Raw genomic sequence first — 8589 nt, 5'->3', positions numbered from 1 at the left:
TTTTCTCACTTTTACCCATCTGATTCTCTCCCCATCCCACTAGGGGGCTGGAATGAGCAAATGGCTGTGTGGTGCTTAGCAGCATTAACCCGCATTTGGTTACTGATTTTTATTGTTTGTTGTTAATTCCAAGGCTGACATAGACCAGAAATTGCAACTGACGCTCCTGGAAAGCCAGCTGCAGAGAAGCTTTTTCTGCACACTCTGTGAAGGAGCAGGAGGAAGAATACAATGGTCAAGCCCATGAAGTACAAAGTGGGAAAAAACCTGTTGCTGTCTAGAAACTGTAGATAATAAGGTGTGAGGGATAAACAGCACAACAAATACACAAACACTATCCTCATTCATTGACTAAAAGTCAATTTCTACAAATTCTATAGAAAAACTACAAGTCTGCAAACAAACCTCGCAGATGAGGTCATTGGAGCTTCAGTTAAAACCTTGCTCTTACACACGCTACTCACATGAAAGCATGACCAGCACTGGTCTGTGTGGCTAATTGAAGAAGTAATCCAAAGTGAATGATCTCTAGGAGGAAGTGAAAGAGCTACCATCCTTTGTGCATGCCACTGCTTAGGTCAAATGCGTGTACAAATACATTTAAGATAAGAGAATGCATTTCAAGGCTTTTTTTTTTTTTTAATAAGTTTAAAATTATGAATATTTATTTCTTAAATACCAGATATAAATGAATCATCTTGAAGTAAACAAAATTCTGACTTCAATAGAAAAGATTTTTTTTTCCTACTTTTAGCTTTTTATTCATAGGATATAAGCTAAGTACTATCAAATAAGTAATATAGGCAACAAAAGAGATTTGGTAAATATCTGATATTTGGTAATTTTTTAGAGGACGTATGAAAAAAATCTGTGTAGCTTTGTTATGTCTGAATCACTTAATCATGTACTCTTCAGAAGTAATGGAAAATGAACATATGTGCTCCATGGGCAGACAGGACTTTTCCTCTCTAATAATTAAGAGTACTCAACTGAAATCATGGAGATTGGCAGGAATTAGAAATACAGTTAATTTATTCCTTAGAAGTGTTTTTGTTGCATTAATATTTTTTGCCGATGTCTTGTGAGAACCAAGCTGAACATACTCCTTGGCCTGATAACAAAATTTATTGTTTTAAACTAAAGAATCTTTTGTGTGATTGTGTTAATTTCAAAATTGCTAGGAGTAAATTCCGAAAGGGCTAAAAGGCTAATCACATGCTGAGAGATGCGCTCTTTTATATATACATAACTTGTTCTACACAAAGTATTACAGAAACAAAAGCTAGATCTGCTTTTGCATTTCAGGGTTTGGGAAGTGTTTTATCAAATGAAATGTTAAAAGTTCAGTCATGTTATGAGGAAACTTCTGCTTATAAGTAAATTTTCTCATAGAAGCATCACATAGTTTAATTACATATTTGGATGGGGAGGGGGTGCAAAGGAAGAGACAGAGATGTATGAAATAAACTCAGTTGATGGCATCCACTCCAGGTAGTTGCTGACATCATTCTAATATGGTTTATATCTTGACTTTGCCTCCCTTTTAATAGCTAATAGAGATTAGTATCAATATGGTTTGTCTATTTTTGACAGAAATTTCCTTTAGGCAAGGATTTTATTTGTCTATAAGCACACACCTACATTGATCACTATAAAATAGCACAAAATTATTATTTCATGGGATGCTAGAGAATCAAACAATATAAATTCAGGATCAACAAGCTCAGAAAAGATCCTTACAAAATGGAAAGGCAGTGAAATTTAATGTAGGCACAGCTTTGCAAACAAAAGTTCCTCCCTCCCTCCCTCCCTCCTTCCATCAATGTAATAGGATATTAAAACTATTCTTGAGAGAAGTTATTTTATCAAAGGGAGGAGAAAAGAAAGGTAAGTAACAAAAGATAGCCTTGGAATGACCACACTAAACAGACTGGGGCGGGGGGGTTGAAGCTTGGCACTAGTTAATTAACAGCTTTCAGTATCTAGAGAAAAGAAGGTGAGAAGGAAGCTCTGAACCAGATAATTTGATGGCTTTATGGCAATACTTAATACGAAGTGGTTTCAAAAAGTTGATGAAAGCTTTGTCCTTTGACCTGCATGAACATACAACAAAATGGGTAACTTCTTCCAAGAGGCATGCAACTTTTTTCAAATTCAAAAGGGCAAAAGTTGTGAAAAGAAGCATGAATGTTATCACATTTCCCGTGGAGCAGAAGCTGAGTATTTTCTGATCCTATATGTGGTATATAGTGGCTACTGAATCACTTAAAGGTTCCCTTGAGTCAGGAAGGTTTGAAGAGGCTGCTTCTGAACCAAAAATCTGACCTAACAGAACCATGTGGTATAACTATTCTCCACGACAGAGCTGGAGGATCTCATGAACACAAGGCTCCACTCATTACAGAATTATGACAGGCTTCTCAGCCACTTCCATATTGTGTCTTTGTACCTCACAGTCCATAATGGCTCCTTCTCTAACAGTCCTGTGAGATACTGAAATATTATTCATATTTTGTACCTGCAAACTGTGCAATATTGGCCTATCTATGCACATACCAGTTTGCCTACTCAGTATTTTAAGTCAACAGTTAAGTTTCTCCAGGACTATACTCAACTGTCAGCTAGTTGTGTGTATGTCTGCCACTAGGACTATTTTACATGCTGATGTATCTGACATCTAATGCAACAAAAGTGCACCTCTAACTCAAACAAGGACTCCTGCAGAATAATTCTCAAAGTAGCTATTCCCTTGCTCTAGTTTCCAGCTCTGTCCAATTTAACAGAGCAAATTTAACAGAGCCAGCTACATCTTGCAGTGGGAGATGGAGTACAGATTTTGGCAAGCAACACAGATCCCCAGTGGCAAACTGATAGGTTCCTGCGCATTCTGGGAAAGCTCTCACTTCTTTTTCCACCTTTCTCTTTGCCCAATTCAGGGCAATGCTAATTAGCAGTCCATTTCTTAGCAGCAACCTAAGGGCTTTTCTAGATAAGGATAAGAAGAGAGGAAAATCTTCTACCTCATGTTGTCAGATGAATTTGGGAAAAGCCTAGCAGTCTCACAGCAGTTGGGAGCACAGGGTGATGGTAAGATCTTCATTTTCCTCTCAGAGTTTACACAGTTCCTATACAAGAGCTACTGTCCATCCACGGTGGTAGCAAAGCAACTCAGTTGTGTTTGCATCTATCTGTGTAGACACGGTTTAGCTTTAAACTCATGTCTTTTAGCAGTCACAAGTACTGGACTCATGGCTAAGGATTACACCAAGTGTTAGGGCACCCAGGAAATTGGGCTTTGATCTTCCCAAGTGATATTTAGGCTTGAAGTGATTAAGAGCTGCATCCTGTTAAAAATATCACTTGGTTTCATTCCAGTATGACTTCTGAAATCTATTTGGAGGCCTGTAACTAATGATGTACCCCAGTCAATACTGGGTCCAACCCTATTTAATATCTTCATTAATGATCTAGATGATGGGGCAAAGTGTACCCTCAGCAAGCTTGCTGATGACACAAAATTGGGAGGAGTGGCCAGAGGGTTACGCTGCCAATCACAAGAACCTCAACAGACTAGAGAAACGGACCAACAAGAACCTCATGAAGTTCAGCAAGGGAACTGCAAAGTCCTACACTTGAGGAGGAACAATCCCAGCCATTCATGGAAAGCATCTTTGCATAAAACGCCCTGGGGGTCCTGGTGGACACGTAGTTGAACATGGGGCAGCAATGTGCCCTTGCCACAAGGAAGGCTAATGGTATCCTGGGATACATTAGACAAAGTATTGCCAGCAAGTTGAGGGAGGTGATCTTTGCCCTCTCCTCAGCACTGGTGAGGCCACACCTGGTGTACTCTGTCCAGTTCTGGGCTCTTCAGTACAGGAGACATGGACATACTGCAGAGAGCTCAGCAAGGGGTCACTAAGATGATGAAGGACTGGAGCATCTCTCCTATGAGGAAAAGCTGAGAGAGCTGGGACTGTTCAGCCTGGAGAAAGGAAGGCTCAGGGGGATCTTACTACTGTGTATACATACCCAAAGTGAGGGTTGCAAAGACGACGGAGCCAGGCTCTTTTCAGTGGTGTCCAGTGACGTGGCCAGGGGCAATGGGCACAAACTGAAACATGGGAGGTTCCCTCTGAATATCAGGAAACACTTTTTCACCTTGAGGGTGACTGAGCCCTGGCACAGGTTGCCCAGAGAGGAGGTGGAGTCGCCATCCTTGGAGATATTCAAAAGCCATATGTAGTCCTGGGTAACCTGCTGTAGATGACTCTGCATGAGCAGTGGGGTTGGACAGGATAACCCCCAGAGGTCCTTTCCAGCTGTAACCATTTATGTATGGGACACAACATTAGCAAGTACAGTTGAACCTTAGGTTACTTCTTTAAGACCAGGTTTCTTATCTCACTCAATATAATTTTCAGCTTTTCAGTGTCAAAAGTAAGAAAACAAACTGAAGAATTTTTTATTTAATACACATTTCTGTTTCTCAAGAAATAACCTTTGACTATACATTCATATATACACACATATACTTACCACAAATATATTCTTAGTGTATATATATGAACATAACACAGTGGTTCTTAATGTTTGTGTTAGGAGATCTCTTGGGTTTTTAGCTTTTCAGAAAATGTATGTCATTCATGTTTTCCTCTTTGGATACTTGATCTGTTTAAACAGGACATTTTAGGGGCATTATTTTTAGCTACAACATTTACTTTATCCTTTCTCCTTGGTCCTGAAAGACGCTGTCTTTACAAAGCAAAAATCTTTTATCTTGTCAAGCCCTTGACCAAATTTCCTTTCTCAGAGAACATTTATATTTTCCTTAATGGTTCAATTTTAAAGCGAAGTTAGTGGAGCCATGTAACATAAAACATATTATATAGTGGTCTTACTCTTACCTCTGAGAATTAATCCAGTATTAGCATTTCCGTATACATTTCTTGCACAAATTATTCAGTATTTTTTATAAATATGACTGAAATTATTTTCCTAATTCGCAACTCATTATCTGCCCAGGATTTTCAATTTCACTTGCCACAATCCCTCATTAAAATGATTTTCCAACTGGAGAGAGATTTTTATGACTGAAAAAACTATTTCCTGTCTCATCCATGAATGTGAGAATGTGGGGCATGCTTCAGCCCTCTCATTCCCTTTTATGTTTCCATTTATGTTCTCATAAGCTATTTGGTTTCAAGGAAAATTGATATTTTAGATGCAGTTTGTTCAGAGCTCTTTGGCCATTGTCTGGCTTTGTGCCTGTTCAGATGAGAGGGAAAATTGAAAGCAATTTCCTTAGAGGTGTATTTTTTGCCTTGGTTGAAGACCCATAGGTTTTTGTATTTGCCTGAGTTGAAGCCATGTCCAGAGGCTAAAATCAAAACTAACTCAAGCTGACATCTTACACTGCTTAATTAAAGCATCTGCACTGTTTTCTTTCACTGTTGAATGCTTCTGACAAACAAGTTCCCAGAGCAATGTGAATCTGGTGTTTTCCACATTTTGTAGGTGTAGCATTCCTAGCATGGTCTTAATTTAGCGCCCCAAATGTATACATTGGTGATGTGTCTTTTCAGCCTTTGTCTTTATTTCCTTCTTTCAAAGGAGAGAAATAACTGTCTGGCTGTCCTGCAGTTTCAAGGGAAGTAATGAAACAACATACAAGCAGGCTGTTTGTAGTGAGAGAGGAGGGATGTTGCATGAGATACCTGTATTAGAAAGTCCTTCCCCCAGCATAGACAGTTTATGTGCATTCTCACGAGGAGCTGAGAATTCTTGAGTTGAACTGAAGGGTAGTTCCAGCTGCTGAGTGGTAATCTCCAGCTTGGCCACAGTAGGCTGCAGCAGGCAAGGTGTGGTACAAAACAGGTAGCTAGCAAAAAAAAAAACCACCCTAACTTCTAAATTTTTTAAAGGAATAAGATAAATCATCATGATTAATTTCTTTCTGAGTGTCCTTTCCTTAAACTGTACTGATCTGTGGAAATGGATCCACTTCATGAGCAAGTCAGGTGACCTGAAGATTTTTATTTCTTGCACCAGTGGAGTGTACCATGGAATTGGCCTTTGTTTTCTCCACACTGCGGGAATCCAGCAGAGCATTCATGCAAATGGGGTGTAAAAGTGCCAACATGCCTATGGAAACCTATGATGCTCAAGTACTCCTTACAGACTTTAAGTCCATAGGGTGAGACTTATATGCCTAAGATTTTAATCTACAAAACCCAAACAACTGAGTAGACACCTCCTGAACTGGCCAGTAGAAAACTGCAAGCAGTATTTGGATTAGAAATATATTTGCTTGATTTGAAATGGATATGCATGGAAAATCTGGAGCAAGGAAGACTTACCATCAGTGGATGGTGATCAGGCTAGGGAATGTTTAACAAAACTGAAATTACACATGTCTGGGGACCTGACAGGATGCCCTGATGAGTGCTGAGGGAGGTAGCCAATGTGAGGCTACCTTTGGTTGTCTTTGACAGATTGTGGAGATGGAGGAGGTTCCTGAGGACTGGGAGAAAGCAAATATCACTCCTGTTGTCAAGCAGGACAAGAAGGATCTGGGGAACTACAGACTTGTCAGCCTCACACAAATCCCTGAGAAAGTGAAGGGGCAAGTAGTCCTGAAAAACATTTCCAAACATATGAAGGACAAGAAAGTGGATGGGAGTAGTCAGCATGAATTTACAAAGGCGAAATATCATTATCAAGGAGCTAAAAAAATGAGGTTAAAAGGGAAACTGAAAGTAAAGCCAGCTATTTGAAGATTTATATTTACAGTAAATGCACAAAACCCAACTGGAGAAAGAAAACAAGAGACATAGGAGTTACTTGCAACTCTAAACTTCTATCAGCCAACCAAAGCTCTTGCTCACTCTGCTGGTTCTTTCTAGAACCACAGAGCATGTGCATCCTCTGACTCCTTTAGCTACATCTTTCCAGGCTTCATGTCCTATTTGTCTGTCTCACTTCATTTTCACATTCAGCTACTGGTTCTTCAAACAATTCTGTGAAAAATCTCTCTATTTTTACAGTTAGCACTTCTGAGTGCTCACAAGTATGTCCCTGTGTTTGGTTTTAGAAATACAGTCTCTTGGAGGAGTATACCAATATTCTCTCAAAAAAAGAGTCTACTGCTACATCTGCTGCAAGTAGGGCAACATGCAACATATAACAGACAGAAAGTCAGATAGGCTGAGTTCGGTGACTGTGTCCAAGTGCTGGCAGTGTTGGGCTGCAGGGATAGCCTCTGTGAGAAGAGGCCAGGGACTGCCCCATGCTGGACACAGCCCATTCCAGCTGGTTCCAGCCAGCTCCAAAATGGACCCACCAAAGGACACAGCTGAGGCCATCAGCCACATGGCACACAAAAGTGGCACTTCTGTGAAAATGCATTTAGGAAAAGGCAAAATGCCAGATGGCATAGTGAGGAAAAAAGCAAAACATGAGGAGCAACCCTGCAAATACCAAGGTCAGTGAAGAAGGAGGGGGAGGAAGAGGTGCTCCAGGTGCCAAAGCAGAGATTCCACTGCAGCACATGGAAAGGACAATGCTAGAGCAGATATCTACCCTGAAGCCCATGAAGGACCCCACACTGGAGCAGGCAGGTATTTCCAGAAGGAGCTGCCACCTGTGGAGAACCCACGCTGGAGCTGGGGAACTGTGTGAGGAGGAAGGAGCCACAGAGAGGAGAAATTATAGACTGACCCCAAACCCCCATTCCCCATCTCCCTGTGCTGACCAGGAGAGGAGGAGAGGTAGAGGAGTTGGCAGTGAGGGAGTGAATTTGAGCCTGGGGAAGAAAAGACAGGGGAAAGTGGTGTTTTAATTTGTCTTTTTTTTCCTCACTATCCAAAACTATTTTAATTGGCAATAAATTAAATTTTCCCAAGGTTGAATCTGTTTTGCCCATGATGATAATTGGTGAGTGATCTCCCTGTATTTACCTTGACCCACGAGTTTTTCATCTTATTTTCTCCCCCTGCCCTGTTCGAGCAGGAGGAGGAGGAGGAGGAGGAGCAGGTGAAGTGAGAGAGTGACTGCATCCATGTCTGGCAGCTGGCCAAGGCCAACCCACCACACAGGTAAATGAAGAATGTTTGGGGGAAGGTTTTGCCACTCTTCTGAAAGTACACTGTATGTTCTGCCCTGTAGACTTTGTAGCAACCACAAAAAGAATCACATGGTATGAAGAACAGTACTACCATGAAGTACATCCCCTTCCTTTTTCCCACAAGGCAGAGGAGATCTTTATTTAGATACATTGGGTTGCAATCATCTGAGAAGTATAGTTAACCTAAAGTAGTTGTGAGAGACTGGACAGGGTTTAATGCCTCAAACACCTGTCATGATTGGCCGGGACTGGGAACTGGCTTTTGTGGTTGAGGGGAGGAACAGACCTTGCTTGCAAGGTCCAGCAACAAGGCAAGTTCTGCATAGCAACACCATGTGACACAGGACACTGGAGGCATATCGGAGGACGTGCAGCCCCATGCCCTGATGAACTGAGCAGGACAAGTCACTGTATATGGCCAGGCGTCACCCAGAGTTTATCTGGGGAAGAGACTCATGACCACC

Source organism: Haliaeetus leucocephalus, unplaced genomic scaffold (genome assembly GCF_000737465.1).
Source record: "Haliaeetus leucocephalus isolate CR32 unplaced genomic scaffold, Haliaeetus_leucocephalus-4.0 Scaffold139, whole genome shotgun sequence".
In the NCBI taxonomy this organism is placed as follows: Eukaryota; Metazoa; Chordata; class Aves; order Accipitriformes; family Accipitridae; genus Haliaeetus; species Haliaeetus leucocephalus.
Note: the sequence above shows the minus strand (reverse complement) of the source record.